General features: G+C 44.1%; 1 protein-coding gene and 1 long non-coding RNA gene across 2 annotated transcripts in view; one reads left to right on the top strand and one right to left on the bottom strand.

The window, feature by feature from the left end:
• The window catches only part of AXIN1 (axin 1), a 97,066-nt gene that overhangs the window by 34,263 nt on the left and 37,071 nt on the right, over window positions 1-25,732 (top strand). The window lies entirely within an intron of this gene.
• LOC143785439 (uncharacterized) overlaps window positions 1-25,732 on the bottom strand; it is a 105,235-nt gene that overhangs the window by 71,344 nt on the left and 8,159 nt on the right. The window contains exon 2 of the long non-coding RNA XR_013217985.1: window positions 9,687-9,807. This is a non-coding gene — a long non-coding RNA (uncharacterized LOC143785439). The remainder of the gene's footprint in view (window positions 1-9,686; window positions 9,808-25,732) is intronic.

The raw sequence follows: 25,732 nt of genomic DNA, 5'->3' as shown, positions 1-25,732 counted from the left end.
CTCCGGAACAAACAGTCTATCAGGCGGACAACGATCCGGTCTATCCGCCTGAAACTCTTGCAAGGACCGCCGCAGATCAGGAGAAACGGCCGACAAAATTACTCCCTCCCTAAGGATACCTGTGGGTTCAGCATTACCAGGAGAGTCCGGGTCAAAACTCCTAGAAAGGGCATCTGCCTTAACATTCTTAGAACCCGGTAGGTATGACACCACAAAATTAAAGCGAGAAAAAAATAAAGACCAGCGCGCCTGTCTAGGATTCAGGCGCCTGGCAGTCTCAAGATAAATCAAATTTTTGTGGTCAGTCAATACCACCACCTGATGCTTAGCCCCCTCTAGCCAATGGCGCCACTCCTCAAACGCCCACTTCATGGCCAAAAGCTCCCTATTCCCAACATCATAATTCCGCTCTGCGGGCGAAAATTTGCGAGAAAAGAAAGCACAAGGCCTAATGACGGAGCAGTCGGAACCTTTCTGCGACAACACTGCCCCAGCTCCGATCTCCGAAGCGTCAACCTCAACCTGAAAAGGCAGATTCACATCAGGCTGACGTAACACAGGGGCAGAGGCAAAACGGTGCTTAAGCTCCTGAAAGGCCTCTACAGCATGAGGGGACCAATTAGCAACATCAGCGCCATGTCTGGTCAAATCAGTCAGTGGTTTAACGACATCCGAAAAACCAGCAATAAATCGGCGGTAAAAGTTGGCAAAGCCCAAAAATCTCTGAAGACCCTTAAGAGAGGAGGGCTGAGTCCAGTCACAAATAGCTTGCACCTTGACGGGATCCATCTCAATGGAAGAGGGAGAAAAAATATACCCCAAAAAGGAAATTTTCTGGACCCCAAAAACGCACTTAGACCCCTTCACACATAAAGAATTAGACCGCAGAACCTGAAAAACTCTCCTGACCTGCTGGACATGAGAGTCCCAGTCATCAGAAAAAATCAGAATATCATCCAGATATATTATCATAAATTTATCCAGAAAATCGCGGAAAATATCATGCATAAAAGACTGGAAAACTGAAGGGGCATTAGAAAGACCAAAAGGCATGACCAAATACTCAAAGTGGCCCTCGGGCGTATTAAATGCGGTCTTCCACTCATCCCCCTGCCTGATCCGCACCAAATTATACGCCCCACGAAGATCAATTTTAGAGAACCACTTAGCACCCTCTATACGAGCAAACAAATCAGTAAGCAATGGCAATGGGTATTGGTACTTAACAGTGATCTTATTCAGAAGCCGATAATCAATACATGGTCTCAAAGAGCCGTCCTTTTTTGAGACAAAGAAAAACCCAGCTCCCAAGGGAGAAGAAGATGGACGAATATGTCCCTTTTCCAAAGACTCCTTTATATATTCCCGCATAGCAGCATGTTCCGGCACAGACAGATTAAACAAATGACCCTTTGGATATTTGCAACCCGGTATCAAATCTATGGCACAATCGCACTCACGGTGCGGAGGTAACGACCCAAGCTTGGGTTCGTCAAAGACGTCTTGATAATCAGAGAGGAACTCAGGGACTTCAGAGGGAATGGACGACGAAATAGAAACCAAAGGTAAGTCCCCATGAATACCCTTACATCCCCAGCTCAACACAGACATTGCTCTCCAGTCCAAGACTGGATTGTGAGACTGCAACCATGGCAATCCCAGTACCAAATCGTCATGTAAATTATACAGCACCAGGAAACGAATAATCTCCTGGTGATCCGGATTGATACGCATGGTTACTTGTGTCCAGTATTGTGGTTTATTATTAGCCAATGGGGTGGAGTCAATCCCCTTCAGAGGAATAAGAGTCTCCAAAGGCTCTAAATCAAAACCACAACGATTGGCAAAGGACCAATCCATAAGACTCAGAGCGGCGCCAGAGTCAACATAGGCGTCCGTGGCAATGGATGACAAAGAGCAAATCAGGGTTACAGACAAAATAAACTTAGACTGAATGGTGCCAATGGAAACAGACTTATCAAGCTTCTTTGTACGCCTAGAGCATGCTGATATAACATGAGTAGAATCCCCACAATAGAAGCACAATCCATTCTTCCGTCTAAAATTCTGTCGCTCGCTCCTGGACAGAATTCTATCACACTGCATACTTTCTGGCGTCTTTTCCATAGACACCGCCAGATGGTGCACCGGTTTGCGCTCCCGCAGACGCCTATCAATCTGAATAGCCATTGTCATGGACTCATTCAGACCTGCAGGCACAGGGAACCCCACCATAACATCCTTAACGGCATCAGAGAGACCTTCTCTGAAAGTTGCCGCCAAGGCGCACTCATTCCACTGAGTAAGCACAGACCATTTACGGAATTTTTGGCAGTAAACCTCAGCTTCGTCTTGCCCCTGAGATAGTGCCATCAAAGTTTTTTCTGCCTGAAGTTCCAAATGAGGTTCCTCATAAAGCAAGCCCAAGGCCAGAAAAAACGCATCCACATCGCGCAACGCAGGATCCCCTGCTGGCAATGAGAAGGCCCAATCTTGAGGGTCACCCCTGAGCAAGGAAATCACAATCCTAACCTGCTGAGCAGGGTCTCCAGCTGAACGAGACTTCAGGGACAAATAAAGCTTACAATTATTTCGGAAATTCTGGAAGCTAGCTCTATTCCCTGTGAAGAACTCCGGCAAAGGAATTCTCGGCTCAGATACTGGAGCATGTACCACAAAATCTTGTAAATTTTGTACTTTCGTGATGAGATTATTCAAACCCGCAGTTACACTCTGAAGATCCATTATTGTCAGGTGCACACAGAGCAATACAGAGATTAGGAGGAGAGAGAGAAAAAAGACTGCAGCAAGGCAAACTGGAGGAAAAAAAAAAAAAAAAAAAAAAAAAAAATTCCAGCAGACTTCTTATAACTCTCCTTTCTCAACCTGGGTGTTTAACACTTTTATGGCCGGTCAAACTGTCATGATCTCTGCAGGCAGAGATCATAGCAAGCCTATAGAGGGACAAGCTCTCGGAAGATGGAACTATACTGACCATGAACTAAGCCTGCCGCGCAACTAGAAATAGCCAGGTAGCATTTCCTATTTATTGCTAGATGCCCAGCTCTGGCCTAAGACCTAAATAGCTAGCAGAGGGAAATATAAGACCTGGCTCACCTCTAGAGAAATATTCCAAAGAAGACAGTAGCCCCCCACATATAATGACGGTGAGTTCAGATGAAACAACAAACGCAGCAGGAAAATAGTCTTAGCAAATTTGAGGTCCGCTTACTAGATAGCAGAAGACAGATAGTATACTTTCATGGTCAGCAGAAAAACACTAACAAAACACCATCCAGAGATTACCTTAAACTCTGGCATTAACTCATAACGCCAGAGTAGCAATCCCTGATCAACGAGAGCTTTCCAGACACAGTAACAAAACTTCAGCTGTGAACTGGAACAAATAGGCAAAATGAAACATGGACAAAAGTCCAACTTATCTAGTAGTTGTCAGAAGCAGGAACAAGCACTGAGAGGCATCAGATAACATTGATGACCGGCAAGAAACCACCAGAGAAATGAGCTTAAATAGCGACACCCACTACTGATGGAACCAGGTGAAACAGGAAAGAGGATGACAAGTCCAATTCCACAAGCGGCCACCGGGGGAGCCCAGAATCCAAATTCACAACACTAGTTACAGGCATGATTTTCATAATGCCCACATGAGTTACTTGCCACAGGTGAGTTTGAAAGAACATCACCTGCTTGAAACAAAGTTGTTTACTCACAATTTTGGAAAGGTGCCAACAATTTTCTCCAGCCCATTTTTAGAGTTTTGTGCAAAATTATGTCCAATTTGACTGTTTTTCTGTTGTTGTTGCTATACACAAAAAAGAAATAAACATGTGTATAACAAAATACATGTAACTGCAATAATTTTCTGGGACAAAATACTTCATTTTCTGGAACAATTTAAAGGTTGCCAACACTTTCGGCCATGACTGTACATATGTACAGTTGTGTGAGAAATAGTTTGTTCCCTTCCTGATTTCCTATTGTTTTGCATATTTGTCAAACTTAAATGTTTCAGACTACCAAACAAATGTAAATATTAGACAAAGATAACACAAGTAAACACAAAATGCATTTTTTAAATGAAGGTCTTTATTATTAAGGGAAAAATAAATCCAAAGCTACAGGGCCCTATGTGAAAAAGTGATTGCTGTATTACAACATTTCTGCAAAGATGAGTGGCCAAAATTCCTCCAGAGAGTTGTAAAAGACTCATTACCATTTATTGGACACATTTAATTGCAATTGTTGCTGCTAAAAGTGGCAAACCACTTATTAGGTTTTAGGGGGCAATAACTTATTCACACAGGGCCCTGTAGGTTTGGATTTCTTTTTCCCTTAATAATAAAGATCTACATTTAAAAATTGCATTTTGTGTTTACGTGTGTTATCTTTGACTAATGCTACATGCAAAAGAATAGGAAATAGGGAAGGGGTATGTATGTATGTATGTATGTATGTATGTATATATATACACACATAGTATATACTGTGAATGTGATGCTTAGCTATATATATCATGTTTAGCCCTGAGCTATGATAAGGTAAATAAATCCCAATTTGGACTACATCCCCATGGACTCCCACAGAGCCGTGCAGGAAGAGTGTGACACAGGTCACGTTTTAAAGGACTTGGAAATACATGACTACTACGAAGCTACAAGAGCATTGATAGAGCATTGTCGCTCACAGATGGAAGCCATTTGTGAAGGGCTGCAGGGCTCTTGTTAAGTCTGAGAAGTCTAGGAAGTGAATAATGATTGAGGTGTGAGAACATATCCACCTTGATGTATCTGCCCTTGATGTGTGCCCAGTAATTGTAGCAAGGAGATGAAGCAGACTTGCCCTCAGCATGGTTACATTATACATCCGTCTCTCTATTTTTTTCCATAGGCAGTAACTCTCCTCAGGGCTTTGGATAAGAAAACAGATATGTATGATAAAAATGAATATCAATGGGAAAGGGTATTTACTGAACCGAGGATAGAACCGTGATTTATGCTGCCGACACTACAGATGTAAATTCAACATCTGAACATTCACCATTAAAAAATGCATTCTGAAAAATAGATGTTCACCTAACAATACCATTTTGGAGGTTACATATCTATTCAGTAAGAACCTGTAACCCTCCCAACTCCCAGAACTGCATCACGGGCATCTTCTCCAGACAACTAGTCCCCTGCTTCGTGGGGTAGTTATCTTCCTTTTGGAGAAGAGCGGATGTGAATCTAATTTAGAGCATTGTTTGTAAGTTTCCATACACCACCTGCATCTCCCAAGCAGGGTTACATTTTACATATTGAATAACACAAACGTTTGAGTCACTGAGTACATACATTATATTACTTATCCTATATTATACTCCAGAGCTGCACTCACTCTCACTGTTCTGCTGGTGCAGTCACTGTGTACATACATTACATTACTGATCCTGAGTTACATCCTGTATTATACCCCAGAGCTGCACTCACTATTCTGCTGGTGCAGTCACTGTGTACATACATTACATTACTGATCCTGAGTTACATCCTGTATTATACCCCAGAGCTGCACTCACTATTCTGCTGGTGCAGTCACTGTGTACATACATTACATTACTGATCCTGAGTTACACCCTGTATTATACCCCAGAGCTGCACTCACTATTCTGCTGGTGCAGTCACTGTGTACATACATTACATTACTGATCCTGAGTTACATCCTGTATTATACCCCAGAGCTGCACTCACTATTCTGCTGGTGCAGTCACTGTGTACATACATTACATTACTGATCCTGAGTTACATCCTGTATTATACCCCAGAGCTGCACTCACTATTCTGCTGGTGCAGTCACTGTGTACATACATTACATTACTGATCCTGAGTTACACCCTGTATTATACCCCAGAGCTGCACGCACTATTCTGCTGGTGCAGTCACTGTGTACATACATTACTGATCCTGAGTTACATCCTGTATTATACCCCAGAGCTGCACTCCCTATTCTGCTGGTGCAGTCACTGTGTACATACATTACATAACTGATCCTGAGTTACATCCTGTATTATACCCTAGAGCTGCACTCAATATTCTGCTGGTGCAGTCACTGTGTACATACATTACTGATCCTGAGTTACATCCTGAATTATACTCCAGAGCTGCACTCACTATTCTGCTGGTGCAGTCAGTGTGTACATACATTACATTACTGATCCTGAGTTACATCCTGTATTATACCCCAGAGCTGCACTCACTATTCTGCTGGTGCAGTCACTGTATACATACATTACATTACTAATCCTGAGTTGTATCCTGTATTATACCCCAGAGCTGCACTCACTATTCTGCTGGTGCAGTCACTGTGCACATACATTACTGATCCTGAGTTACATCCTGTATTATACCCCAGAGCTGCACTCACTATTCTGCTGGTGCAGTCACTGTGTACATACATTACATTACTGATCCTGAGTTACATCCTGTATTATACCCCAGAGCTGCACTCACCATTCTGCTGGTGCAGTCACTGTGTACATACATTACTGACCCTGTATTATACCCCAGAGCACATCACGTGACATTTGACTGTGGTAGCCGCCTACACTTAGGGTTTGTTTATGGCTTGTAACCACGGAAAAACATAGATCCGCATATGAACTGTATACGTGAAAGGGTAGGAGATTTTTAGGACTGTTTGCAAAGTTGCCTGAGTTGCTTTTGAGCCGTGTTACATTTTTATATGATTTTTTATGCAGTTAAACTACTTTTCCGCATATCGCCAGCCACTTATTCATCAGACCTTCAGATTCCCTCTATATTCAGCACCGTCAGGTTTAATCAGAGGAAGCCTGGCAGGGCTCCTTGTGGGATTTTGCTGATGAACATTTGAAGTGCGCTGGATGAATGCTTCTGACCGTTCCTCGTTGGTTCTGCCTTTGTTGCGGCATGTCTATACTTAGCACAGTTGTGATCAGGCTTCTGAGGCGCAGGCTTCAAACAGGAGCGAACAAATAACTGCTCAACAATAGACAGATATCTTGTTTTTTATTCATCTCGGCCCTGCCTGACCCGGCGAGTCCTATCAGATTAAACACTGAGGAGAGATTCTTTCACAGCTCATGATGATGATTTAAAGATATCTCTGGTAGCGGGTGATAGGTCCCACCTCTGACCAGGGCACGTGAACCAGCGGAATGGAATCTGCAGATGTCTTCTTTATTAAAGATGCCAGGCGGAGAATGGTCTCATTGTTTGGGGGTACAGAGTAGGCCCATGTTTCATGTTTTTATGTGGCACAAGCAATTCTGGTGAGAGGGGTATATGTCAGTCAGGGCTTCTGGGAACTCGAGGTACAAGATTAGAGGAACCGTCTCTAATTGAAAAATAATGCTTGAATGTGTGAGGGTGGAGCAGACGGAAATATTCTAATATAAGCCAGGGAAAAACAGCATCAAAAGCATGTCTAGCACCAGAATAGTGAGTGCAGCTCTGGGGTATAATACAGGGTGTAATTCAGGATCAGTAATGTAATGTATGTACACAGTGACTGCACCAGCAGAATAGTGAGTGCAGCTCTGGGGTATAATACAGGATGTAACTCAGGATCAGTAATGTAATGTATGTACACAGTGACTGCACCAGCAGAATAGTGAGTGCAGCTCTGGGGTATAATACAGGATGTAACTCAGGATCAGTAATGTAATGTATCTACACAGTGACTGCACCAGCAGAATAGTGAGCGCAGCTCTGGAGTATAATACAGGAGGTAACTCAGGATCAGTAATGTAATGTATGTACACAGTGACTGCACCAGCAGAATAGTGAGTGCAGCTCTGGAGTATAATACAGGAGGTAACTCAGGATCAGTAATGTAATGTATGTACACAGTGACTGCACCAGCAGAATAGTGAGTGCAGCTCTGGGGTATAATACAGGATGTAACTCAGGATCAGTAATGTAATGTATGTACACAGTGACTGCACCAGCAGAATAGTGAGTACAGCTCTGGGGTATAATACAGGATGTAACTCAGGATCAGTAATGTAATGTATGTACACAGTGACTGCACCAGCAGAATAGTGAGTGCAGCTCTGGAGTATAATACAGGAGGTAACTCAGGATCAGTAATGTATGTACACAGTGACTGCACCAGCAGAATAGTGAGTGCAGCTCTGGAGTATAATACAGGGTGTAACTCAGGATCAGTAATGTAATGTATGTACACAGAGACTGCACCAGCAGAATAGTGAGTGCAGCTCTGGAGTATAATACAGGAGGTAACTCAGGATCAGTAATGTATATACACAGTGACTGCACCAGCAGAATAGTGAGTGCAGCTCTGGGGTACAATACAGGATGTAACTCAGGATCAGTAATGTAATGTATGTACACAGTGACTGCACCAGCAGAATAGTGAGTGCAGCTCTGGAGTATAATACAGGATGTAACTCAGGATCAGTAATGTAATGTATGTACACAGTGACTGCACCAGCAGAATAGTGAGTGCAGCTCTGGAGTATAATACAGGATGTAACTCAGGATCAGTAGTGTAATGTATGTACACAGTGACTGCACCAGCAGAATAGTGAGTGCAGCTCTGGAGTATAATACAGGATGTAACTCAGGATCAGTAGTGTAATGTATGTACACAGTGACTGCACCAGCAGAATAGTGAGTGCAGCTCTGGGGTATAATACAGGATGTAACTCAGGATCAGTAATGTAATGTATGTACACAGTGACTGCAGCAGCAGAATAGTGAGTGCAGCTCTGGAGTATAATACAGGATGTAACTCAGGATCAGTAATGTAATGTATGTACACAGAGACTGCACCAGCAGAATAGTGAGTGCAGCTCTGGAGTATAATACAGGGTGTAACTCAGGATCAGTAATGTATGTACACAGTGACTGCACCAGCAGAATAGTGAGTGCAGCTCTGGAGTATAATACAGGAGGTAACTCAGGATCAGTAATGTAATGTATGTACACAGTGACTGCAGCAGCAGAATAGTGAGTGCAGCTCTGGAGTATAATACAGGAGGTAACTCAGGATCAGTAATGTAATGTGCACAGTGACTGCACCAGCAGAATAGTGAGTGCAGCTCTGGGGTATAGTACAGGATGTAACTCAGGATCAGTAATGTAATGTATATACACAGTGACTGCACCAGCAGAATAGTGAGTGCAGCTCTGAAGTATAATACAGGAGGTAACTCAGGATCAGTAATGTAATGTATGTACACAGTGACTGCACCAGCAGAATAGTGAGTGCAGCTCTGGAGTATAATACAGGAGGTAACTCAGGATCAGTAATGTAATGTATGTACACAGTGACTGCACCAGCAGAATAGTGAGTGCAGCTCTGGAGTATAATACAGGAGGTAACTCAGGATCAGTAATGTAATGTATGTACACAGTGACTGCACCAGCAGAATAGTGAGTGCAGCTCTGGAGCATAATACTGTATGTAATGTAATACACAATTACAGGATAAATAATGTAATGTGACTTAAATGTGTATATAGATTTATCCTACATATAAACTCTATGACATTGATCAGTAGCGAAAATGGTCTGAAAATAACAAAAAAAAATAGTAAAGCTTTTTTTTATTATTATTTTTTTATTTAATTAAAGAAAAACATGTAATATTATTTTATGACTCTAGACGTAATAATCACTCACTAAAACCCAAAATAGCGTGAAGAGGCACTGGTAAAACGAGTCTGACGTGGTGCTGAGCTCCAAGATCAGCATCTGAGACAAATAATCCTCATTAATAGAGTGATTCATCTCCTGCAACAACCTGGGGACACAAAACACATTAAAAAAAGGGAGTTGAATAGAAGAGTTGGAATACAAACAATGATTCATGACGGGGTTTACAAACCTCAGTGTTAGTACCGACAGTCCTGCTATTTATATTGGGGTGAAAAAAAAGCTGGTTATTACGTGGGACATCAGTCAGTGGTTCAGCACTTCCACCCCGGACAGAGGAGCTCTGACACTTCATCTAAGCAGGGTGGAGTATGAAAATGAGATGGTTTGTGGCCACCAAAACACAAACACATAGCATGCTCACACTATACCCTGTGTAATGGGGCATAGTGTAGAGGAGATGATGGAAAATCATGTGCAGCTTTATTGTGCTGTTAGTCTGGCAGCAATGGGCCTTTCTTAAGTTTTCAGATGTCGGGATGAAGGAGTATAGCTTCACCTGATGTGGTGGGTCCATGAGAATTGAGCCGTTCTTATGCAGCGCGGACCGGAGATGGATGTGCAGCACGCAGATTAAGTTGGATGCAGAGTGGAAGAATTGGAGAAGCTGGTACAAAGGCAAGGGCAATAGCCGAATCAGAGGCACTGAAACTGGCAGACTCAGAGATGAGGAGCTGTTGTAGCAGAGCCAAATCAGCAACTGGGTGCGATGTAGCAGAGCTAAAACAGTGATGTAGCAGAGCTGACTTAGAATTTAGGAAACGTCAGAGCTGAGCCATCATAATAACTCAATATAGCAGAGCTGGTACAGTGACGTAGCAGAGTAGCAGGGTGGATGCTTGCTACCTGAATACTGATGGAGCAGAAATAGGTCAGCACTAGTAGAGTCGGCACAGTGATGCAGCAGAGTGGACTCCAGCAGTGAAGAAGAGCTGATTAAGCAACGAGTTCAGTGTGGCAGAGATGGCACAGCAATGTAGCATAGTTAGCAGCATGGATGCCTATTACTACCTGAATATGGAGTCAGCAAGAGTTCAATAGGGTAGAGCTGATACAGTGATGTAGTAGAGGTGACACAGCAGTGAGAAATCAATATAGCAGACCTGAGTCAGCTACAGATTTCACTGTAGCAGAGCTAGCACAGCGCTGTAGCAGAGTATCAGCGGGAAGCCTACTGCCTGTATACCCATGCAGTGTTTTTCCACCTGAGCTGGGCTATATGGCCTGAGAAAGTGACATCACAGAAGCGTGTCGGCTTACAGATAGACTGGTGGGCGCAGGCGGAGGACGCAATTCCTGGCACTGGTGGCGAGTAAGGCTATTTGCTGTAAAACTTGTGTAACCCTTACACTACATACTGGGGTAAGGCTGGTTTATGATGACGTAAAAAGCACATGATAAACCTTCTGAAGTATCCCAGAGGACACTGTCAACTTTTTACTGGGGAAACTGGCCCTCGGCATGCATCTTTGAAGGTGGCCAAATACATTATAAGAAAATTTGACCAAACCTGTTGATTATGTGGGACTAATCCAATTTCAGAGCACACACCAAATGTCCATTCAGTTTCCTTTATTAATGGATAGCAGGTATATGGACGTACAGTATCCTAAACCTACCTATGGCCGTTTCGCATGTGAATATGCTTTCTCAAGGTCTCAAAAAAGTGTATTCATGTGCCATAGGTTGCTTTGGGATATTATTAATTGGATTATTTGATGGTTCTGTCATGCTGCTGCAGTGCAGTATAGGGCAACCTCCACCAGGGGGAGCTTGTGGGGGGAAGTGAGGCTGCACACACAGAGTAGCACCACAGAGCAGCAGCACAGGCGCCACCAAGGGGCGAGAGAGTGGTCAGACAAGCCGAGTCACAAAACAGTCAGAAGCAGAAGTACCAGAGGTTGCAGCAGTACACGTGGTCAGAAACAAGCCAGGGGGTTCAGCAACGGTCGACAGAGGAAAAGACAAAGACAGAAGCGAGTCTGAATACAGGCCAAGTCAAAAACCAGGGAATCAAACCAACTAACAGGGAAACACTGGGAAAGGTCAGGCAGAGGGAGTCAACAGACACGGGGCAAGTCAGGGAGCACAGCAGGACAAATCAAGATCTACCAGAGTCAGGTACACACGCCGAAGGCAGAACTATAGCTGACACCGCCAGCAGGATGCATAGGAGCTAACTAGCAAACCAGAACCCAGAATGAGGCAGAGCAAAGTTAACCCTTGACATGATCCGCCCAGAAAAAGGGCAGACAGGACAAAAAACCTGGAACTGATCATGACAGGTTCTTCTTTGTATAACTGAGCACCACTCAGAGTTCCTAACCCAGGCACAAGTAAGGACCCCTAATGGGGTGTTTCGCTGACTATGATTGCTGCTTGGAGATAGTGCCAGTGAAGTTTCTCTTTGCTTGCTACTAGTGTGGCTGGCAGGTTGGATCATGTTGTAGGTACCATGGCTGATGCTGGGGACTTTTATAGGACCGATATGTTGAGCGAAACATTAGCGCCTTAAACAGCATTTGAAGGGGAGAACATTTCTAATTTAGACTTCAATTCTACAAGTAGTTTCTGACCATTAGGGTCCTACCGTATCCTACATTTCTTGCAGGATTTGCCTATAACCAAACTACAGCAAACGCCCGTAGTATGAACCCAAACTAAGTGATTTACAAGATGTACATTCGCATCCCCAATTAGCGCAATCAGAATGCCTGCTTCTTATACATCCATGTACTGAATACAGCAATCAACCTCATAAGGTTTCTGCAGGAAGACACGGTTTGGGTTGAGAACATCTGGTTCCACAGGGTGTAAATTTCCTCTAATTTTCTAGCGAAAAAGAAGCAGAATTCCAATCAAGCAAGTGTTTAAATTAAATACTGCAAAAGAGCAATTCACTAGTATGATCATGAGCTGAAATTCTGGAGCATTTCCCCTGTAAATCAGAGTCTTTCACTACACCCAAGTGTCTGAAGTCCTCTCAGACTGTATGATCTATATGATCGGCCTGGTGGCGCAGTTCTTTAGTGGGTGGAGCATGACAAAAAACACAACAGTTCCTGTGTTATGCTCCTCCCCCTTAGCGCCACGCTTGGCTTATGCACAGCCTGTTAGTTTGTCCTGGTGTGTGCCTTTAAGATTTCCACCAGCGCTAATACGTGTTTAATTCAGTTTTGTTGATGCATCCGCCTCACAAATGTATTTCAAGATGGGGGTTTGCTAAAAAAAAAAAATCTTGAAATGCTTGAACATCACAGACTAACCCCAAGTCAATTAATCTTCAGAGATATCAATCTGTCCAACTAGGAAAAAAAAGCGATGGAGAATCAAGGTCACCTGCTTTGGTGCAAATGAAAGTGACAACTGGTGCACCGGAGAGGAACAGCAAGATGAGCCAAAAAAAGGAAATGTTGGTCACAGACAATTCCTCCCTCCTCATCCTTCTAGGCTGATTCTTCTCTAGTTTTGCATTTTGCTAGTATCGATGTCACTATGAGTAGCATGAGGTGGTACCTACAGCTATATTCTGGTCGCACAGGTAAACGAGCTCCTCCAAGATGGCACATCCATACGGGCTGATGTGGGAAGGTTTGTGGTGAATCCCAGCAGTCTCCAGAGCATGCAGCAAATACCATTGACCCTAGAAAGGCATCAAACCAGCAGGATGGGCTTCTGCCCCTTGGTGTGAGGAAGAGCAGACATTGCCAGGAGTGCATACAGATGTTGTGCCCAGATGGTACCAGAAGTGCACAGTCACTGTGCCCAGATGTTGCCAGGAGTGCATAGTCGCTGTGCCCAGATGTTGCCAGGAGTGCATAGTCGCTGTGCCCAGATATTGCCAGGAGTGCATACAGTTACTGTGCCCAGATGTTGCCAGGAGTGCATAGTCATTGTGCCCACATATTGCCAGTAGTGTATACAGACATCCCACCCAGATGTTGCTTGGAGTGCATAGTCGTTGTGCCCAGATGTTGCCAGGAGTGCATACAGTCACTGTGCCCAGATGGTGCCAGGAATGCATAGTCATTGTGCCCAGATGTTGCCAGGAGTGCATACAGACATCCCACCCAGATGTTGCCAGGAGTGTATACAGACATCCCACCCAGATGTTGCCAGGAGTGCATACAGACATCCCACCCAGATGTTGCCAGGAGTGCATACAATCGCTGTGCCCAGACATTGCCAGAAGGGCATACAGACGTCCTACCAAGATGTTGCCAGGCATCACATTATGTTGCAGGAGTGCATACAGATGTTGTACCCAGACGTTGCCAAGAGTGCATATAATCGTTGTGCCCAGATGTTGCCAGGAGTGGATTCAGACGTCACACCCAGATGTTGCCAGGCGTCACATTATGTTGCTGGAGTGCATACAGACGTTGTACCCAGACATTGCCAGCAGTGCATACAGACGTCACACCCAGACATTGCCAGGAGTCACATTATGTTGCAATATTGAGTCACATTATGCTAAAATTCACACAAATTGGATACACTTGTAATTTCATTTTATTTCATTGATCTTCACGGTGTTTGGGAATCCAAACCACAGTTGGTTGATGAATTTGATTTCCATATCATTTATTGATGATCTGTCATTTTTTTCACAATTCATTACAGTAAAGATTTTCAGCTTCAATATTTTGTTGTTGGAGATCCATTGTGTGATTTATGTATCTGTATATTGCATGTTTATTGGTTTAAGCATCGTAATAAGAAACAAACCAGTGACAGAAGAATCAGAGACGAAAAAAGGAAAATGTGCTATAGTAGGTTACGAGTCAGGGGAATTCGTGGGGGTTTCAAACTCCATGGCATCTTAGTCCTTAGTTGCCTCCATTATGCAGCACTTCGTCACTTCCATTCGCCGGACAGCAGTGAACAATGCTGCTGCTCTGACTTGCCACCATGCTTTACAGTCATTCAGACATCCGTAAATCACATATGTGATAGAACATGTACGTACACAAAACGCTTATGGAACTCTGACCAGTTTCTGTGCACGTGAGAAATCATGGACTTCTGAATCGAGGCCTAACGATGCTTCAAATTCATCAAATATTGTGCAACACTTTCATAAATTTGGCACAAATAATGGCAAAAAAAAAAGTCACAAGGAAAAATTAACTTAAAAAAGACCCCCCCCCCCATGTTAACTTCTCTACTGGTTTCCTCTCTGCATCTCCTATTTCCATGTGTCATCATGTGACCAGGAAGGATTTCTCATAAATGGCCCCAACTTGGCTCTGTGACCTACAAATGCTTATTTTAGTTGCACGTGTTGACGGAGAGTCCCTGCGCGCAGCGTGTAGCTACCGACCATCTGTAAACAATTTTGAAGAGACACTTTGCTGCTAAGCAGGTGCATCTGAGCATGTCACTGAGGGGACCTCCACGTAGGAAAGGTCCATTGTCATATGGTAAACGAATTCGGTTCTACCAAGATTTTTTGCAGTCATTTTGGCATGTTAAAGGGAACCTGTCATCTGATTTATGCTGCCCAAACTGCTGGCAGCTTGAATCAGATCCAGATGCTTTATTGCCAGGTAAGTTTTATTCTGAAACGAGTTTCAAAGAAAATATACTTTTATTAGCCCGGTGCTGCTCCTGGCAGACATCTCCAGGTGGCTGACAGATCTCTCCTCCAAGAGTACATAAGGAGAGACCTGTCAATTACCTGCTGCGGTGCTGAGAAGAGCCGGCCAGTGGACGAAGCAGCGGGACTGGTCTCATCTCCAGCTAAGGCTGGTTCTTTAAAATATATTTTCTCTGAAACGCCGGATCGTTTCACTGGATCACATACCTGGCTGTAATCGCAGAGTAAGGAGAATCCGCCAGGGACCAAACCCTTGACTCATAGTCCCCGGCCACTTCTTCAAAGTATGCTTTCTCTGTTTCAAAGTGAAGTACGCAAGTAGTACAGTCGGTGTCTACGCTGCATGAAAAACTGTCACGATATGACACGACCCAACGGGGGTTGGGTCAGTGGACGGCGTAGCACACTAACAACGGGATGAAATTAGGGGAAGGCCCTACTGATGGGGAGATGGTCACCACCTGAACCTGTCCCTGCACTCCGCTAACGCCCTAAGTGGGTCCTTCCCCCCACTGCCATCAAACCTCATCTCTCGCTGTCACCTAATACTGCCCTGGCTAGTGCACTGGCTGGCAAGGGGCCCTAGCCTCACCACTGGAGATAATACCACACAGGGGACAGTGACAAACATGAAAGGGACGGGGAAAAACACAACTTAGCCTCAACTTCCTCTGCTGCAGCGCACTGCACAGCAGAATAAAGGCACCAGGATCATGAGCTCACAAAACCAGCTGATACACCACAGCAGCCAGCGAGCTCCTTCCTACAGGCTTGGTCACTGTAGATTGCTCTATCACCGACAGTCAGGTGATACAACAGATGACCATTTAAAGGATAGTGGGAGTGGTCACCACCCACATCAGCTGACTTAGCCACACTGCAGTTACAGCTCATTGCCAGCGGGGGGAGAAAACTGATATTAACCCCCCCTGGTCCTGAAAGGAAAAAGCTATGTTTAAAACAGAGTGAAATCAGAGCCTCCACAAATCCAAACATGGATCGTGATAAAAACTCTCTTTTGTCAGCTGATGGGATCATTTATAAAGCCTAAAAGTCACTTGTTGTCAACTAGCGATGAGCGAGCGTGCTCGGATAAGGTGTTATCTGAGCATGCTTGTGTCCTAATCGAGTATTTTCGGAGTGCTCCAAAAACATGCTTGAATCCCTGCAGTTGCATGTCTCGCGGCAGTTCGACAGCCGCAACACATGCAGGCATTGCCTAAAAACAGGCAATCCATGCATGTCTTGGGGCTGTCGAACAGCCATTAGACATGCAGCAGTGGCGACTATAGTATATTTTTCGAGCACAACAAAAAACTCAATTAGGATACGAGCATGCTCTGATAACACCTTATCCGAGCACGCTCGCTCATCACTATTGGCAACACATCTCCCCATGCACACAGGGAATTTTGTCTGGTACCGAATGATTGTATTATCGATTGTCCGTTCTCATGCAATGTAAGGCTTTACAGCTTATCCATCATTTCAGGGTTCAGAAAAAGCTGTAATATATGTACATGAGGAATAACACTATTCTGGTCATTATATGACTTCTATCCTGCGTTTTTCCCCTTTGCACTCTCTATTTGTAATTTTCAGTTCTCTCTGCGCAAGTGGGTGTACACTAGCTGTTGTGTTGTCTTCCATACACAGAACACACATAAATGAGGGATTCCTGCTCTTCTTTCTCTCTAGCAGCAGCATTGAGGACAGTATACATCAGTACTGAGCTGTGTGGATGTGAATCCAGCACTGAAGTGAGGTAAAGCAGTTGTTTAATGCCTTATCTGTCTGTTTCTCACTCCATAGAGTCTAACAGGAGCTGTAACCTGACCCCTAAGCAAGCTGGCAGTCTGTATTGCCTTGATCAAGATGGATTTGAGTTGTATTTGAGAGGATGATGAGTTTAATAGGCAGCGAAAGTGGCTCATAAGTGAAGAAAAAAGCAGATTTCTTTGATAAAATACAGTATATTACAAGGCTTCTTACATTCGCCTGTACTAATGAGTTTATCTGACGTTTGGTTACATAATTTTAATAAGCACGCCAAACAAATTGTTATATTGCGAATTGGCGATCATTTGGGGAATAAATATGGTTGGGCTCTTTCTGGAGTAAAGTTTTGTTGTTGAAACTACAGCAGAAAGTTTCCTGCTCCTTCTTTCCTGTCTCTCTTGCAGTGTGCGATCTCACATAACAAGAAGGAAACTGCAGCTACATCCCCCTCCTAACCTTTCTACCTACTCTGGGCAAATTTTTAGGGGGATAAAAGCGGTTTCTTAAAATTTACCGAAAGCCTGTACACAGATAAAAGGAAACTACATGCTGCTGATGATGCCACTTTCCCTAACAAATACTGCAGTGTGCTACTAATTTATACATAAAAAGTTATATCGGAACCTATACGTAAAGTTCACAGCAGTATGTACTTCCCAACAGATGAATAACTGTAGGAGCTGTAGCTCTCTTCTTCTATGTAACAAGCGCTGGAATCGTTTTTCTACGTGACCTTTATTTTGTGGATATGACCTAAAAGGCCACATAGCTTTCTAATAGCAGCTGCTGAGTGAAATTTACAAGGCGAGATGCACTCCTTTATGAACTATCTGTAACAGGATCCGACACGAGCTGGTGCCACTTCTTGGCACTTCATGTCGCAAGCTTGTTTGGCAACAGGATATACTGAGGAATGCCATTCACAACGTGCATCACTTGTGTGACAACTATCGTTCATGATGGGCTAGTTAAAAGGCTAGTAGCGATACTTTTGCACATACGTATTTAGCGTGGGGGAACTACAAGTCGCAGCTTGTCTGTGCGGAATCGGTGTTAAGTTTTAGTCTTTATCACATGTATTTTATTTCCTGATAATGACCCATGACCCATTTTCTGCACACATACGGAACTACCTTAATCCAGAGCTGCATTCAGATCTCTGATGGTCCCTACTTGGTAGGTGTCGACGCTCTGCAGACCTTGATATCAGTCCTTAGACCATCTTATCCCGTATTGCGGATAACCTGCTGATTGCTGAGGGTTCGACCTCCAGGATGCTCAGTGATTGAATGGCCGAGAAAGCGACCCTAGAGAATGCGCTGTACTCGGCAGTCCCATAGACAATGAATGGAACAGAGACTGTGCTGTGCTGAAGACTAGGCTCCGATCTCAGAATAGTTAGTGGTTCCAACAGTGGGACCTCTAATGATCAGCAAGTTATCCCCTGTCCTGTACGGGAGGACCTGTGATTTTAGAAATGATCTCTACTCGGACAAACCCCTTCTGAATCCTTATGTTTGTGGCAAGTAAAATAATAACACTAAAGGCTGCATTCACACATCAGTTTTTTGCCGTCAGTCACAATCCGGCGAATTTTGAAAAAAAAAACAAAAGTTACCGCCGGATCCATTTTCTTCTCATAGACTTGTATTAGCGACGGATGGCCTTACGTTTCATCCGTTGAAAAGGATTTTCCCGGCGGCCGGAGAAAACGGGCATTGTAACATTTTTTATGTCCGTCGAAAAAACGGACAGCGACGGATCCGGCGCATCCGTAAAATGATTGAATATGGCAATGGATTCCGTATTTTTAAACTGAGCATGTTCAGCTTTTCCCATTCTGGGGTCTCTCTCTCGTCCTCGGAACAGCTAGTCGAATCCGGCAAAAAAAACAATTTGCGACGGATCCGTTTTTTTTTTCAAAATTCCCCGGATTAAGCCTGACGGCAAAACCCTGATGTGTGAAAGCAGCCTCAGGCCGGAGTCACACCAGCATATGGCATCCGATTCGAGAGCATCGGATGAGATCTCGGCTCCTGCTCTGCTGCGAGCAGGAGCCAAGTGCCATGCTACTGCTGCAGAGGAAGCGGAGAAATTAATGTCTCCATCTCCTCTGCTGCCAACGTCGGCGGGAATCGCACGGCACAAGGATGACATCCAAGTGCAGTGCGATCATATGGGTGCGAGCGAGCAGAGTCTCGCTGCCCATCGCAGCATGCTGGGATTCTTCTCTCATGCCAAATCAACATTAGAAAATAATCGCAGATCTGAACTACCTCATAGTATAACACTGGGCCGAGTAGTGGACAACCCCTTTAAGTCTGGCGTTTCAAAAAAAAACAGTCCTAGGTTTTGTTCACATGTAGCATCTTTGCTGCTTTATCCATTTCTTTTTTTAGGGCAGAAAAAAAGACAGCATTTTACAGTAGCCGTAAATTGGATGAACTTTCTAAATTCTCGCATTTTGTTCCACGCGTTTTTCAACATGCAGTGTTTTTTGTTGTTGTTTTTTTTTTTAAGAGAGCAACATGTCAGTTCTTCCAGTGTTTTACTGTCTTTTCTCCCCATTAAAATCAATGAGGCTGAGCATGGGAAAAAAATGAAATTCATGAGGGAAAAAAAAGCATAAACCCCCCCCCCCCTTCCATACTTTTTAATTGCTGCTGCATTTTTCCGGCAAATGTCCTGCAAAAAAAAAAAAAATAACAAAGCAAAAACACTGCGTGTGAACAAACCTAAAACTAATGCACACATTTGGTGCATTTTGGGTTTTTTTATTAGTAGAAAAATTTGTGAAAGTAGATTTGTGTCGTTCATGTGCTATTATCTAAACAATGGGCAATCCCTTTCTTAAATTGGATCTGTCACCAGATTTTGGCTACCAAATGAGAGAAAAAAGGATGTGGGGGCAGAGACCCTGACTCCAGTGATGTCTCACTTATTGGTTGATAATGCTGCACATGTAGCAGTTCTCTAAATGCTGAGCCCTATATAATCCTGCCCACACCACTGATTGGCAGCTTACACTGTGCATAAGGAGAAAGCAGCCAATCAGTGGTGGGGGCGGGGTTATACAGAGCTCATGAATATTTAGGACTACATGGCAACAGGTTTAATAGTCCTCTAGTGATAATCTCCTGCTGATAAAACTGTGATTCTATCAAAACTACAGCAAACAACCCAGTAAGTGACATTGACACATTGCTTGAATCAGAGTCTCTGCCCCCACATCATACTGCTCTCAGATTAGATGGCAAAAACCTTTAAAGATTCCCTTTAAATGCTACAGTGACCCATGTAAAAAAAAATGAAACAACACATATCTCCTGGACTAGTGCCATTCCAGTGATGTTAGCGCTGCGTCTCCCAGTGCTCATGGGACATTGAGGCTTATAAGCAGCCGCTGATGGGCAGCAGCCTTCACACTTCTGTCAAATAAGACTGTTCTGTGGGGAAACAAAACGTGGTCATCACTGGAATGGCATAGGTGAGAATGTGTTGTTATTAACTACTTATGCATTTTACACAGTTCTGGCAGAACATTAGTTGGGATAGTATCAAAGAAGATGAGGATTTTCTTCTCTATCTTCTGTGATTAAAGGGCTACAATGCGGGCAGTGGTGCATCAGACAATGACCTATTATTTAGGGTTTTTTTGTTACATTTTTTTTTTCCATTTTTGGCCACTGGAGCTATTTTAGACTCATACTTCCTGTCCTTTCAGGAAGAGCTTTCAGCAAACTCCTTATCATCAGAGGCAGGTTTGTAATGACAGATAACGCCTCTATACGCAAATACTCTGATAACATGATCACTTTAAATACATCTTTTTGTAGCAGCAGCTCGTTCTTTATGCCGCTTGGTAATGTAGTGTCACTTTCTAGCGTCCTTTTCCAGAAGCATCTTGTAGCATTCATGGTATGTCACTTATGCCTGACTCCCATCTTCCACAACTCATAGAACTTCCCTCCACCACCCTAATGTTAAGCCATAAGCAACAACTGGGTCACTACTCCTGGTTAGATAAATGTGTAACTGGATACAGTCATCCTCATGTAGACATTATACAATTTATATAATGGACACCCTCTACTTTAAAATATAAGAATCTTGGAGGTCAGAGAGGGGCACTGCTGAAATATCAAAAGTCTAAACTGGAGATCTAGTGAGATCAGGCCTGGCTAATCACAAAGCATTATAATAGGAGGCAACTGAAAGTATCCATGGATGTGTATGGAAAAGCCACTAGAATACTTTGAAGGGAATCTGTCGGTAGGATCAACCCTCTTAAGCTGTCTATATGGGCATGTAGCTGATAGGAAGCTGAATAAAATGATACCTTGATAGCTGAGATCTGATGTCTTATTCCAGAGAAATCCACATTTTTCTTACTATGTAAATGAGCTGTTTAGATCTATGGGATTGGGCAAAGATCTCCCTGAGGCTCCGCCTCCAGAGCTTATTTTAAATGAGGTGGAGTTACTAGTGTGAGACATGTAGCGAAGTGACAGTCTGCTCTCCTGATCTACATACCTCTTGAGCATTTATAAAAAGCTCTCAGGGAGATCTATGTCCCGCCCATAGATCTTAGCAGCTCATTTAAATGTTAAGAAAAATCTTGTTTTTCTCTGGAATAAGACACCAAGGTATCTGTCATGTTTCGACTCTGTGGCTTGATCAAGTGACCTCCGGCTGTGTGGTCGGTTTCCAGCTCTGTTGGACCACAGCCTGTGTTGTCTCTAGCCAACTGCTGATAATAGTCTTCTATTTCTTTTGCTTTGCCGTTTTCCTTCTGTGCAGGTGTTTTCACTTTGTCGTTTGGTTTGCCCTATCACATCTGAGGAGAGGTTATTTATACTCGCCTGGCACGTGCAAACTTTGCTGGCTATTTTCCAAATTAGGTGGATGTTTGGAGTCCTCGGTGTGCACTATGTGCTGTTGATGTTGTTTTGGGTTGCACTCTGTGTTTAGTTGAGGGTGTCCTAGTCTGTATAGGAACATGCGGTGTGCAGTTTTAACATCTCCCCTGGTTTGTCCATCCGCGTGCGAGTGTTAGGGTTCAGTCATAACAGTATCATTTTATTCAACTTTCTATAATTTACATACCCATATATAAACGGCTTGGGTGGGTTGATCCTACTGACACATTCCCTTTAAGGCTATGTGCACACTTTGCGGATTCCACTGCAGAATTTTCCGCAGCGGAATTCCAAAATCCGCAGTGAAAACCCGTCGCGGTTTTTACTGCGGATTTATCGCGGTTTTTACTGCGGTTTCTTATGTGGATTTTCATCTGCATCTTCCTATTGGAGCAGGTGAAAATCCGCAGAAAAGAAGTGACATGCTGCGGAATGTAATGAATATGTAAAACATAGCCTAATGGAAAAAAAACCCTCAGAGCAACAAATAACCATAAAACTTAAGTTACTCACCTGTCTCCCCTCCACTGCTGGGCTATCCCTCCTCCTATGGCGTCCGATTTCCTCTGATCCTTTTTCTGTCCGGTAACCCAGCTTCCACCTCTGGTCCCTCCTCTAGGCCTTATGGTAGAAATACGCTCCCAGAGTACACAGATATCTGGTGTGCTCGCCATTTCTAGCTCACCATCTGATTTTGCTTCAGTATTGAGCTGTATGACATACCCAGCTCTAAGCGCCGAATGGCTCTAAGCGCCGAATGGCTCTGCTACATTTCTAATTGTGAGGCCACAGACATGCCCAGCTCTGCTGTGCTGCTGGTCTCTAAATATTCAGATGGATGGCATGCTCACCACTTCTAGCTCTCCATTTGATTCCGTTTCAATAATGTGCTATATACAATGCTAAGCTGTGCTGCTCGGCTCTGCTAGATCATCATAGAGGAGTGTCCTCGCATTCACATATCTGCTGTGGTGCTGTGCTCTGCTACATCATTATAGAGGAGTCTCCTGACATTCCCAGTTCTGCTGTGCTGCTGGGCTCTGCTACATCATCATAGAGGTGTGTCCTCGCATTCACATATCTGCTGTGGTGCTGTGCTCTGCTATATCATCATAGAGGAGTCTCCTGACATTCCCAGTTCTGCTGTGCTGCTGGGCTCTGCTACATCATCATAAAGGAGTCTCCTGACATTCCCAGTTCTGCTGTACCACTGTGCTCTGCATCATTACTACAAGTGCGTTTCCTGACATCCTGAGCTCTGCTGTGCTCTGCTACATCACCTCCAGGTGCCTCCTGCCATCCCGATCGCTGCTAAATTGTCTACTGACATACTTGGCGCTACTACACTGTTCCAACCTGATGCATTACCGCTCTGCCACATAGCTGGGTCCGATCTGCAGTGCTGCTATTTCGATTCTGCTTCATCTTACCCTTCACAGAGTCTCCTCTGCCTTGTAGTCTACTGCTCTAAATCTACAGTCTCTATGGTTTCTTTTGATTTGTTCCCCTGCATCGACGTCTTCTCCCATGCTGAACTACAACGGCTCATCCGAATGAGGACTATGAAAATCCACCTCACCAGGTGAAACATAACAAATACTTCCCTATCCTGTCAATATTCTCAGGTAGTAACTAAATGTCCAACCCCTGGAGCAGCTGCCATCTTTGTTTTTCATTTCTGATCTCCTGAAGGTTCAATGCAGATTGGTTGTTTATCTGGACAGGAGGTGGATGTAGACTTGGGCAATTGTGTATCCCACGACGTAAGCAAAATGCGGTAAGAATTGGAAATTGCATATTGATAAACTAGGCGTTATGCATTTCCTTTAGCCTAGAGCATGCCAGTGGGTCCCAGAATCGTGGAGGAGCTTGGCACTTTCTGATCATACCTGCATTGTCCTTCATGACCTCTCAATCTCTGCTGCATATCTGGACTGCAGCCGGCACTGTATTATTTTAGATGAGCTCATCAGGAAAAGGAAAATATACTTAAAGTTCAAGAAGAAAAAAAAGACATGAATTGGTTTTCACTGTCACAGCGCAAACTTCCTGAGCCGAATTCTCTTTTTTAGTATAGAGCGGGTCCGTGTGTTCAGACTGACAGGTAATTCTCTGTGCTGGGGTGAAGCCCACGTATCTATCGAATATTTACAGTATATTATTGAGAAGTGGAAGGAACTGCAGCAACTTAACCAAGAAGTGGAGAACCCGTAACGTTACAGAGCCAGCGGCTGAGTGCTGAGGAGCAGAAAAGTCACCAATACTCTGCTGACTCCATAACTGCAGAGTCCAGACCTCCTCTGGTATAACATCAGCACAAACACTGCGCCCCGCCGGGAGCTTCATGCCCGAGCAGCTGCATGCAGCCATACATCACCAAGCACAATGCCGACCGTCGGATGGAGTGGTGTAAGGCCGCCACCACTGGACTCTGGAGGAGACGTGTTCTGTGCAGTGACGGATCACACTTCTCTATCTGCGTCTGACGGAGGAGTCTGGGTTTGGGGATTCCAGGAGGACGTTACCCTCTGACTGCATTGTGCCCCCTGTACAGATGGTGGAGGAGGATCATGCTATGGGCTGTTATCAGGGGGCGGCCTCTGCGCCAGCACAAGACATTGTGGACAATGGTAGCTTCAGCTTTGTGGGAACAGTTTGGGGAAGGCCCTTTTCTGTTCCTCATGACGGTGCCCAGACATGGAGGAGGAGTTTGGTGACCCACCGCACAGAGCCCAGACCTCGGCCCCATCCTAGAAGGAAGATTGTGAGCCCGGCCTCCGCCCCAACATCTGGTCTCCCCCCAACATCTGGTCCATCTATCCCAGCACACACTTACGAGGCAGGTTTCGAGCTATAAAAAAAGGTTGTAGAAACCTTCCTATTGGACATGGACGAGCTCCACCACAAAGATCCTGCATCACCTGGATTATCTCCCTGAGCGGCAGAGTTATACCAGTAATGCTCCCAGATGAGCCCTTTGTCCTGCAGTTTCATATTTTTGCATTGTTCCCCTTGTCTTAATCCATCTTACTGACATATCTTACTACTGTCTGCGCTGGTTCCTGACAGATGAGAGGGAGGGGACCGATCCAGGAGGTATTTTGGTTATGTAGAAAGAATGATGGCCCATCCCACTGTATTATTATAGTTAAAAGGATGACGATGACTACAGGATAACTACGGTAGATAAAGGTTTATTAGCCCCAGAGCTGTGGACTTTTGTTATTCTGCACCTCCAAAGCTATCCCTGGCTTCTCTTTTGATCAGTAGGCCCCGTCATCATATTGTGGCGCAATGCTTTCATGATGTTACTTGTGTCAGTATTTGTTTCAAATCCAAAAATCCTGAACTCTGAGTCAAAATTAACATTGCATTTGCAGTGTCCATTTGCTGGGTGCTACGATCAATGTAGCTACAGGCCAAAAAAATTCCCTTTGTCAGGATGCTATATGTCGGTATACCTTTTTGCTTAGAGGAATCGTGCAAAAACCATGTCCTGCCTTTTTTTTTATATGGGAGCCTATGGGTCATGTACTATATATATATATGTCAGCAAATCCTCCTGGACGTCTGATGTAGACCCTACGGATGATTTTATGAGTGGAAAATAATTCTGGCGTTATAAAAAGTCTCTTTATGTTGCTGTTAGATATGGTCAGGATTTAGTGCATATCCCCTAAAAATCCTCAGTAAATATCAATTATCCAAGACCATTT

The sequence above is a fragment of the Ranitomeya variabilis genome, chromosome 7 (genome assembly GCF_051348905.1).
Source record: "Ranitomeya variabilis isolate aRanVar5 chromosome 7, aRanVar5.hap1, whole genome shotgun sequence".
Classification (NCBI taxonomy): Eukaryota; Metazoa; Chordata; class Amphibia; order Anura; family Dendrobatidae; genus Ranitomeya; species Ranitomeya variabilis.
The sequence above is the reverse complement of the archived record's forward strand: the minus strand, read 5'-3'. Positions and strand labels throughout refer to the sequence as shown.